Source organism: Rhinolophus ferrumequinum, chromosome 7 (assembly GCF_004115265.2).
Source record: "Rhinolophus ferrumequinum isolate MPI-CBG mRhiFer1 chromosome 7, mRhiFer1_v1.p, whole genome shotgun sequence".
Classification (NCBI taxonomy): domain Eukaryota; kingdom Metazoa; phylum Chordata; class Mammalia; order Chiroptera; family Rhinolophidae; genus Rhinolophus; species Rhinolophus ferrumequinum.
The window spans coordinates 82,263,823-82,275,619 of NC_046290.1; the positions used below are offsets into that span (position 1 = coordinate 82,263,823).

The 11,797-nt window shown below is 35.7% G+C and overlaps 1 pseudogene; it reads left to right on the forward strand.

Annotated features, from left to right (window-relative positions):
* Window positions 1-596: 596 nt before the first annotated feature.
* LOC117024630 (elongation factor 1-alpha 1-like) lies at window positions 597-1,980 on the forward strand (annotated as a pseudogene).
* Window positions 1,981-11,797: the final 9,817 nt, after the last annotated feature.

Sequence of the window (11,797 nt, forward strand, 5' to 3'; positions counted from 1 at the left end):
GAGGAGATTACTTGGGTGATTGGCAAAGTCCAGGAGAATCAGGAGCTCCTATTCCTAGAAGAGTAGCCCCTTTCCTGGAATCATTTCCACTCTCTCCCACTATCACAAGATTCCTGGATTGTCCACAGATCAGTAACAGGTCATCTCAAATATAAAGGCAGATACACACAGAAGATTCACCTAACATTTGAAGAATGCTAACACCATAATATAGAGGCAACAAACTCAACAAGCAGAAGAACTCAAACCCAGGGCGAGAGATATAATAGAGTAAGAAGAAAACCATAATTAAAATAAGTATAATTAATGTTCTTAGAGACATTTTCAATATTGTAGCATTGAAAATAAAGAATCGGGAATCATGCAGATAAAAAAATATGATTTTTGAAATAAAAATATCAGTGGATCAGCTGACTAATAGAATGATCACAAATAAAGGGAGAATTAGTAAGGTAAAAGATTAAGCTAAGAGAATCTCTCAGAATATAGCTGAAAGGACAAAAATAAAGTTAAGTAAAAAAAATATTTTGACTTTTTCACAATGGGTTTGCTGCCAGAACACGTGTTGTGAAAAACACCACTAAATCTAAGCCAAAATGGGAAAGGAAGAGAAACATATCAACATGCTCATCATTGTACACGTAGAGTTTGGCAAGCCCACTGCTACAGGTCATCTGGTTTACAAATGTGGTGGGATCGACGAAAAAACCATCAAAAAATTTGAGAAGGAGGCTGCTGAGACGGGAAGAGACTTCTTCAGGTATGCCTGGGTCTTGGATAAAATGAAAGCTGAACATCAGCGTGGTAGCACTGTTGATATCTTCCTGTGGAAATTCGAGACTAGCAAGTATTATATGACCAACGTTGATGCCCCAGGACACAGAGACTTTATCAAAAACATGATTACAGGCACATCTCAGGCTGACTGGGCAGTCCTGATTGTTGCTGCTGATGTTGGTGAATTTGAAGCAAGTATCTCCAAGAATGGGCAGACCCGTGAGTATGCCCTTCTGGTTTACACACAGGGTGTGAAACAGATAATCATTGGTGTTAAAATGGATTCTACTCAGCCGCCTCACAGCCAGAAGAAACATGAGGAAATCATTAAGAGAGTCAGCACCTACGTTAAGAAAATTGGCTACAAACTTGACATAGTAGCATTTGTGCCAATTTCTGGTTGGAATGGTGACAACATGCTGGAGCCAAGTGCTAACATGCCGTGGTTCAAGGGGTGGAAAGTCACCCGTAAAGATGGCAGTGCCAGTGGAACCACGCTGCTTGAAGCTCTGGATTGCATCCTGCAACCAACTTGTCCAACTGACAAGCCTTTGGGTCTGCGCCTCCAGGATGTCTACGAAATTGGTCATATTGGTTCTGTCCCTGTGGACCCAGTGGAGACTGGTGTTCTCAGACCCAGCATGGTGGCCACCTTTTTTCCAGTCAACCTTACAACGGAAGTAAAGTCTGTTGAAATGCACCATGAAGCTTTGAGTGAAGCTCTTCCTGGGGACAGTGTGGGCTTTAATGTCAAGAATGTTTCTGTCAAAGATGTTCGTCGTGGCAGTGTGGCTGGTATGGTTGGTGACCACAAAAATGATTCACCAATGGAAGCAGCTGACTTCATAGCTCAGGTGATTATCGTAAACCATCCAGGACAAATCAGTGCTGGATACACACCCGTGCTGGACTGTCACATAGCTCACACTGCTTTGCTGAGCTGAAGGAGAAGGTTGATCATCGTTCAGGGAAAAAGCTGGAAGATGGCCTGAAGTTTTGAAATCTGGTGATGGAGCCATAGATATGGTTCCTTGCAAGCCCGTGTGTGTTGAGAACTTCTCTGACTACCCTCCTCTGGGTTTTTTTACTATTCATGACACGAGACAGCCAGTTGCTGTGGGTGTCATTAAAGCAGTGGACAAGACAGCAGCTGGAGCAGGCAAGGTCACCAAGTCTGCCCAGAAAGCTCAGAAGGCTAAATGAATATTATCTGCAGTGCCTGCCACCCCAGTCTTAATCAATGGTGGAAAAATGGTCTCAGAACTGTTTGTCTCAATTGGCCATTTAAGTTTAGTAGTAAAAGACTGCTTAGTGATTATAAAGCTTCATAAAACCTTCAGAAAGAAAGGAGAATAGACCACTTGGGTTTATTTTTCATGTGGTAGTTTTTAAGTTATTTTTAAAATCAGTAATATTTAATGGAAACAACTTGACCAAAATCCATCACTAAATTTTGAGACCCATTAAAACAAAACTTAATGAGAAAAAAAAAAAAGATTTTGAGCTTTCAATTTCCACATACTACATTATCGAGTGAAAAAATGTGATTGACAGGTATAGAAAAATATGACATGTCAAAAGTATGACATAAAGAAAAGTATAAAACAAAACAGTCATACAAAAAGAAAATCCAGCCCTGACCTAAATTTTAATTCCCACACTGAAGGATAATTTGGTCAACAGAATGAATGAAAAAGACTACATCCAGATATATGTGGTGAAATATTAAAGTTAATTGACAAAAAGAAAACTATAAATGATTCTACCCAAGAAAAAGTAAACAGAAAAGAAATGAAAATTCAATTCCTATCATACTTTTTGCTGGCAAAAGGGGATACAAAAAGCCAATAAAGTAAAATTTGTAAAAATTGAAGGAAAATAATTTTGATCTTAGAATTATTCGTAGAATTACACACTCATATGTAAGAGTGAAATATTGACATTTGTTTACATTTGCAAGGGCTTAGAAATGTTATTGCCCATAAACTCACCTGGAATTAATTACAGAGGGACACAGTCTAGCAAAATATAAAACAAACAAATAACTGTGGTACTCAAGAAGCAATGGAAAACTGCAAAACTGGTAAATCTTTTCACTTATTATAACTTTTCTGTAAAAAGGGGGAAAAAAGCATATGTGAGTATTTGCATAACACAGTAGGACCAAAATAATGCCAGTTCAGAACACTATGAGAGGAAATAATATAGCTATAAATAATATAACTATAGCTAGTAGGAAATTATCACTGAACTAGATAAATAGATCAATAGAAAAGACTAGATAGTCTATAAATAGGCATATATATATATATATATATATTTAACATAAAAGAATTGTAGCTTTTTAAATAAAGGCAAAAGTTAGTCTCTTCAATAGATTGTTTAGGAATAACTGGCTATACATTTGGACTTATGCATCTACATTGCAACAATCTCATGGACAGTTCAATACATTATGTGAAAACAAACAGTTATACATTCGCAGTTATATATCTTCACTATACAATTCCCAAAAATGAATTTTAAGTGAATTTTGGACCTAATAGGAAAAAAGATACTCAAAAGAAATTTTGGGAGATTATGTATACAATTTTGGTGCAGGAAGATTTTTTGTTAAAATACTCAACGGATGGTAGTCATAAAGATAAAGATTAATAAATTGACTACTTACAAACTTAAGCTTTTTAGGGACAAAAATAACCAAAACAAAAAGTTAAAAATAATAGACAGACTGGCAAGAGTATTTAAACATTTAAAATAAATCATTATATTCAAAAATAAAGAACACCTACAGATAAAAAGTAAAAATACATAATCTAATGGCAAAAGTGGCCAAACAAATGAATAATTAACTAAAGATGAAATAAAAAAGGCCAATAGATATAAACTGAGTTGTTCAACCTCACTTATAATCTGGGGAAAGCAAATTAAAATAAAATTAGGTACACTAAACATGTATATAATTTCACAGTTTAATTATATAAATTGAGATGGGTGCACAAAAGCAGGACTCTTTTGTACCATCGGTGGTAGTATAAATTGGTATAACCTTGTTGGAAAACAATGTTGGAGAACTAATTTATACTGCAGCTATGATCTACCAATTCCACTTCTTGGTATTCGCTGAAAAGAAATATTCAATCATGGGATCAGATAACATGTGCAAAGAAATTTATTGAAGCATTACTTATAAAAGTGAAAAATTGTAGACTACCTAATTGCCCATCATTATAGAATTATTATTATGTATAAATCACAAAAACATAATTTAAATGAAAAGTTACAAAATGGTACATTTCTATCATTTATATACAAGAAAAGCTAACACAAATCATATATTTGTGCATGTGTACCTGTGTATACATGTCTACAATAAAGTCTAGAAACATGTTAATCATTAAACAATTGATTACCTCTCACAAGATTGGTTACCTCTTCACAAGTAGACTTAAATTGGAAGTGGAAGACAGAGGGAAACATAGGGTATTTCTTGTTGGTGGTGTTGGATGTTTTGAAATTTTGCGATGATGATGCATACATATTTAACTTAAGTAAATAAAAGTAAAATTTTTTAAATCATAATTATGTTGTGTAAAAATCATTTGTAATTGAATAGCTTGCATATTCCTGGAGCATTGTAACTGTAAATGAATTAGGAGGACTAGTAATTTTAAAAGATTAAGGTATAATACCCTTGAAGTTGAATATGGCTTTTCTCTTGAAATTATGAAAATGGAATTGTTTGCTAATCTCTGTTTTTGGAAATTTAACATGGTAATCTCTTGCGAACAGCAGCTAACCACATATCAGTAACAAAAGAGAGCACACATATTCTGTCTATGTTTTAGTTTTGGGGGACGACTATAACAAAAAGACCTTTAAGCAGTGGCTTGTAAACAACAAACGTTTAATTCTCAGAGTTCTGGAGACTGGGAAGTCAAAGATCAGGGCATGGCAAAGTTGGGGTCTGGTGAGAGCCTGCTTCCTAGACAACTGTATCTTCTCTGTGTCCTTACATGGCAGAAGGCACAGTAGAATGTTCTGAGGTCTCTTTGATAAAGAACTAATCACCTGCAAAAACCCCATCTTTTAATACTATTACATTGGGGGTTTAGGATTTCAACATATGAATTTTGGCAAGACATAAACATTTGGACCACAGTGGTCTGCTAAGTAACAACTTGAAAATGTTTCCATCATCTTCAGTTTCCCAAATAATTAAGCCCATCTCTTTGACTCTTACCTCTCTTTCCTCAAATTCATATATGAGGTATGATCAAAGAAATACAGTGCATGTTTAAATTTTAAAAAATTGTTACAGTAAAGGACACGTTGTCATTAATCCCCTTCAAAATATTCCCCCTCGCTTCAAACACACTTATCCCATCATTCTTGCCACTTTCTGAAACAGTTCTGGAAGTCCTCTTTCATGAGTGTCTTTAGTTGCACTGTCGTGGCTGCCTCAGTGTCCTGAATCGATTCACATTGTTTACCTTCCATGGTCATTTTGATTTTGGGGAAGTGCCAGAAGTCGCATGGTGCCAGATTTGGTGAATAAGGTGGATGAGGACACATAATGTTTGTATTTGACAGAAATTGCCATGCCAGAAGCCATGTGTGCCTTTCCATTGTGATCACAAAATACGGTGAATGCTGCTGCCGAGTGCCATCCAGCCAAGGATCTTCCATATGGGAAGTGGCATGTTGAACCTTAGTAACAGTGTATGACAAGTTTCAACTTGTTCGGTGCAGTCAGTCGGGTGTGAGCTATGGTTAAGAGAAGGTGTGTTTTAAAGTGTGCCATAAATCATCCTCCATCATGACAACGCTCTGTGTCACACATCGCTTCTGGTATATGGCAATTTCTGTCAAATAAAAACATTACAGTGTTTCCTCACCCACCTTATTCACGGGATCTGGCACCGTGCAACTTCTGGCTCTTTTCCAAAGTCAAAATTATTCAGAACACTGAGGCAGCCACGACAGTGCAACTAAAGACACTCATGAAAGAGGACTTCCAGCACTATTTCAGATAGTGGCAAGAACAATAAGATAGGTGTGTTTGAAGTGAGAGGGATTATCTCAAGCGGGATTAATGGCAATGTGTCTTTTACTATAATAATTTTTTTTATTTAAACATTCACCGCATTGTTTGATCACACCTCATATGTCCACATGCTGAAATATGTATATTAACTAAAATCTCAGGTGTATACACTAGTTTATATTTTAGCAAATGACAAGAATAAAAAATTTAAGGAGTAAAATAATTGTATTAGTAAAATCTTATTATTTTCTAAAATCACCATTTTACTTGAAACATAATGTGTACTTTAGGTATGGCACAACTCAGCATATGCCATGGGTTGTCATAATATGTTTTGATTTTTAAGGAAATGTTTACTTTTCCTTCGCATTTAATTTTTTGGGGGCATGGGGGAATTAAAACAGATTTTTATAATATATAAGAAACACCTTTTTTTCAATGCATTTTAAAGAAGTGACTACATCTGATTTTTATTCCAAGAAGTAAAGTTCCAAGCACTAAAGCAGGGGACGAGTCAAAGAAATGATCTGTGTTATTGAGGTAACAGTAGATTTAGTGTGTTACTGACCTAAGTTGAGGTTTTGCCGCTGGAATGAGTTAGGTTGGCTTTCTATGTACTCAGAATGTCTTGTGTATTCTAGGTGATTGATTAAAGAGTTAGAGCACTAAGCACAAAAGAGCCACTTTTATCCATCTACAGGACATAGTATATAGGTGTGAGTCACCATGATTGATACGGACAGGGACTGAAAAAAATTTTGTAGCAGTTAATTAATTTTTGCACATATCGAAGCCATTGTTGTTATTATTCATCTTCCACACTCACCTATAACCTACGTGGATGCACAGAACAAGCCTGATCGTGCTTGCTATTTCCTGTCCAGTGCATAGCACAGGCTAGGCACTCAACGAGTATTTCCTAAATTAATGAAATAGTGGACTCAAAATAGTGGACTCACAGTTAAGGTTGTGGTCATTAAGATGGCAAAACATATTGTGGCTAAATCCCAGGAGGCTATACCCTTCTTACTCTGCTTTATTTTCTTTAGGATTGAACACATTATATACTTGTCTGCTTATAATCTGTTTCCCCAATCAGAACTACGATTGTTAGGGGCATTCGTATGAAGACAAACATCATTAAAGCCACAGACTTTACCTTTCTATTCTCTACTGTATCCCCACCAAAACATTCTGACATGAAAAAATATTATGAATGAATGAATAAATGAGGAGTTGAAAACACCACAGCCACAGCAGAGCAGATCAGTTTGACCCATAGAAGCAATCCTTTATCTCTAGCTTGTCTTTTCACTAAGCAAATGTTAGTGACTGGACATAATTGAAAGGGATAATTAATTCTTTCCTATTCAATTTATTGATTGATTCAGTCGTTCAACATATACCCTAACAGTAGAATAGCAAATGTTTTGTACATGGTTCCTGATGTCCTAGAAGTGTGTTGTTTAATATTCATGTTTAATAATCAATAATTTGGAAGTTGGGAATCCCTGAATAAACTAAAATATTTACACTGCCAAATAAATTAATCACGTTACTTAGTGTTTTAATATTTTTCTCTCAGGAGCAACAGAACATTTTTGACTAGAGTTCACATTTGAACCATTTGGATACTACAGAGTAATACAATAAAAATGAGTGAAGTTTTCTCTGTTCTACCACATATATGACCACAGCTGATCAGTTATAGTTCAAACTGTTTAGGGATGGGTTTTGCAGTCATTCTGTTACTAACTGCTACTATATGTAGACACAGATATACAGTTTCTATAGGAAACTAAGCCATCACATAGGCTCTTCTAAACTAGTCCTCATGTATTTTTCTTTCTTTTTACAGTTTCTTTCCATCAATTTGGTACCATCAATAAACTATTCACCGTAACATCTTTTGAAGTCTAGGCAAACTTCTGAGGTTATTCATTCATTCAATCAATAAACACAATGAAAAGCAATGACCTCCAAAGCAGAAACCTATTTTATTTCAAATATATTTTCCCCAGCACACTTCTCATATTTCCATTTGAAGGTCAAGCTGTAATTCATTTACACCTCTTCATGATTCTTTTCTTTTCTACTCCCTCCCATAATGGTGTGCTTCTGTCTGGAACTCTTACAGCTCTCAGTGTTTATTTCAGTTATTTCAAAATCAATGTCAATGTTATTTAACTATTGTATGAATATGTGAGCTGTCTCCTCATATGAGACAATAAACCTTTGATTGTTAGACTCCATGACCTATTCTCTGTTTCCCTTTTGCCAAGAACTGTGCCATAATAGCGACAGATACTGATATAATCCTTTATATTTTTAGTACTTTGGCTCTTATTTTGAGAATATAAGACTCAGGAGTCTTTTTCTACTTGTCTAAGAGTCTTTGCTTTCTACATTTCAGTGCTATATTATCTTCATATAAAGTTATAAAAGTTTATTTTATTGTGTACTGCATTGTTCTTAAAAATCCTATACGCCATACGATGTTTCTTTGACAAATATTCAGATATTTTTATTATTAATATATTGACTATTATCTACCTGACATGTCATGACTAATACTTATTTTTCAAAAACTTTCTGTATCACTTAGCAGTAGTATTTCATAAAAGTATATAGTCCAGTATTATTCGTTAATCCAATATAACAAGTCTTCTCTTTAAATGAAAGACTGAAACACATTATTAATTATTATTATACATTCATTTTGGTCTTCCTTCTTTAATTTCATATGTTCTATTTTTAATACTTATTTGCCTATTCTATCTTTAATTCATTGTTTTCTATCTTCAATTAGTTGTATAAGACTACATTTTCTTTTCTAACAGTTTGGCCATTGTATGATTTCGGTGTGTACCTAGGAAGAATGAGATGTGGGTTTTATAATTAGTTTTTATTCATGGGTAAGGAAAGAATTCCATGAAAAATAAATTTTTAAGGGGACAGTGGTAGATAAAAGTTAAGTTGTTTCATGATTGTATTTTATGAGTCTTGTTTATTCAAAGTATTGGACACATAAACACATACACATATAATACTTATAATTGCTAACACTTACCTAGTGCACTTTTTAAGGCCACTTGCTAGTAAGTCAGGAGTTGATTTTAGACCATTTAGCTCCAAAACTTGTACTCTAATCTATACATATTATAAAGATGTATGTCTAATGCCCTATGCAGAAAAATGCCCGTCCTGGATTTCAGAGGGAAGTGATACTTACCAGGGCATCAAATCAGACTGAAATAAACCAGACAAAGACAATTCCTCAAAATGTCTGTTCTGCTTCATCTAGATTCCAAAATCTTGGTTGGATCGGTACATAGAGTCCATTCAGTCTTAGAAATGACAGAATTTTAAAAAATCATTCTTTAATTCAGGAGTTTCAAGAAGATGCTGTTTAAATCACTTGTTCTGTGCTCAATCCACCACCACCACTTAATGGCTTAAAACAATGATTTATTATATCTCAAAATTCTTACTGCTTCTTCTGATGGTATTTGCTGGGATCACTTTGGCTAAGGGCTGGCATGGGTGAGAGGATAACATGGCATCACTCACATGTCTGGCAGGTGTACCTGCTATCAGCTAAAACCAATTCATTCTCTTTGCATGGTCTAATTCTCTCGTTGTCTAGCTTGGCTTCTTTACATAGTGGTCTCAGGACAGCATTCCAAAAAATACCAAGAGCAGAATGCTACAAAACTTCTTAAGATCTAGCATTGGAGGTATTGTACCCTCACTTTTGCTCCATTCTGTTGGACAAATGCCAGATCAGATTCAAAGAGTGGGGAAATTGACTCGCTGTCTAATGAGAAAGGCACAATCACATACTATAGAGGATACACACTGGATTGGTTGAAATTTGTGGCCATATTTTGGAATAACTATAGATGAAAAAATTAGTTGAGAACAATTAACATGGACATAATTTTAATCAGAGAAAGGCACAAAGTTGAGTATGGATATTGATTTCCAGTTGCTTCTCCTTAAAGGACTGATAGAACCACTTGACCCAGTATGACTACAGAAAATATCTTTGTGATGGTGAGGTCTGTATTTCTCTTGTACTGTCCAGGTTCTGCTCTTTCTTTTCTACGGAGATAGGTTTAATAGTAAACCCTTATTTAACCCTTTGCAAGTGTCATATTCCATGTAAGTGCTTTGCATTTAATGTTTACAACTCAAATAGGGGGGTATTATTACTCACTTTCCTTTTGAAGATGAAGAATCAAATATTCAAAAAGTCAAAGCAACTTGGGAAGCCATACAGCCAGAGAAAGGTGGAACTAGAGTCTGAATGCAGGCAATCTGCATGTTCGTAAACAACATTGTTATTGTTTCTCTGATCATCTCTGGGGTTTTATTTTCATCCTCCTCAGGAATTGCTATAGCTTGCTTATGTCAGGGCTTCTATTTTCAACCTCTGCTAATACACTTGTTCAAAATACATATTAAAATCTTAATCGGTGTGAAGCAGACAGTACTTAAAATAATTAATCTACCTGGGCCATTAGTGTGGTGAGTCTAATCTGTGTTGTATAGATAGGTTGTCGTGTTTTCCAGACCAGTCAATGTGCCACAGTCATCAGTGGGCTGAGACTGCTCAGGCAATGAAAGTCAGAATTGCATGGTGGTTAAGAACATAGGTTGGGACTATACTCCAAAGATTAGCGTTCTGGCTCTGCCACTTAATAGCTCATAAACTTTGGGGGTGATAATTAATGGGGATAAGAATAGTTTCTACTTGATAGGATGATTGTGAAGATTAAAAGCAATGAGTAAATATTTGTAGAAGTCCTTGGATCTCTATCTGGCATGTTTTTGTTAGACCTTTTTTTTTTTTTTTTTTTTTTAATGTACTCACTTCAGGCCACTCAGCCCGGGGCAAATGGTATGTCTGAGCCCATGGTACATCTGGAGTTTTTGAGATGGTCAGACATTCATCCAGGCATATGTTTTTGGTTTTGTTTTATTTTTTTACATTATACTTACTGGAGGGGATCACTTCATAGATTTTATAAATGCCTAACCACTACACTGTACACCTGAAACTAATATCAATATAATAATGTTAAATGTCAACTATAATTAAAAATATATAGTCATGGGATGCAAAATACAGCATGGGGAATATAATCAATGGTGTGGTAATAGCTATGCATGGTGTCAGATGGGTAGTGGACCAGTTGGGGTTATCAGTTTGTGGGGGGTGTAAATGTCTATCATCTAGGCATAGGGTTTTTTTTGTCCCACCTCCTATTCAGCCTACTGGAAATACTGGTCTTCCATTTGAGAGGTGGCGTTGTTATAACTCAGCTAGAGATGGGATTGGGAGTAGTTTTAGCCTCCATTTTACTCCCGCAGTTACCACTGATTGGCCTGTAGAAGAGAGACTCTGTCCTTATCCCCATGTAGAATTATCCACAGGTGGATTTCAGGAATGAAAGGGAGAACTTGCCTGACCTGGCCAAGGCTGGGTTGTGAAAGACCTTGGTGGCAGTAACCCCTAGTCTCATCAAATTCCATCAGCTTCTCGTATCTACAGATTTGTACCCATGCAAGACATATCATCATGCCAATAGCCATGGTGGCCCAATCAGTCTCTCTCTTTTGCCCCGCTGGGCCTTTTCACAGTCAGCACCAGGCTGTGGTAAGTCAGGTGATCTGAGGTCCAGAATTAGAAAATGTAGTTCTCTGGCATTTATTGATTATTAAAATTCGAAATTACCTAACCCAACTGAATACCTTTCCCCTCAACTATAAAATGGTGATGATAAAACAATACTTATTTGGAAGGTTTTATCTTATCACAGTACCTAGTCTACAGTTAGCTCTCGTTAAATGGTAGCTGTTATCATCTACTAGATATAGGAAATAATTTAATATTTCTCTAAAGTTCAAAAGGATTAGTTTTCACAGGATGGATGCCCGTTCATTTGCAGGAATATCCTTGTATAAACC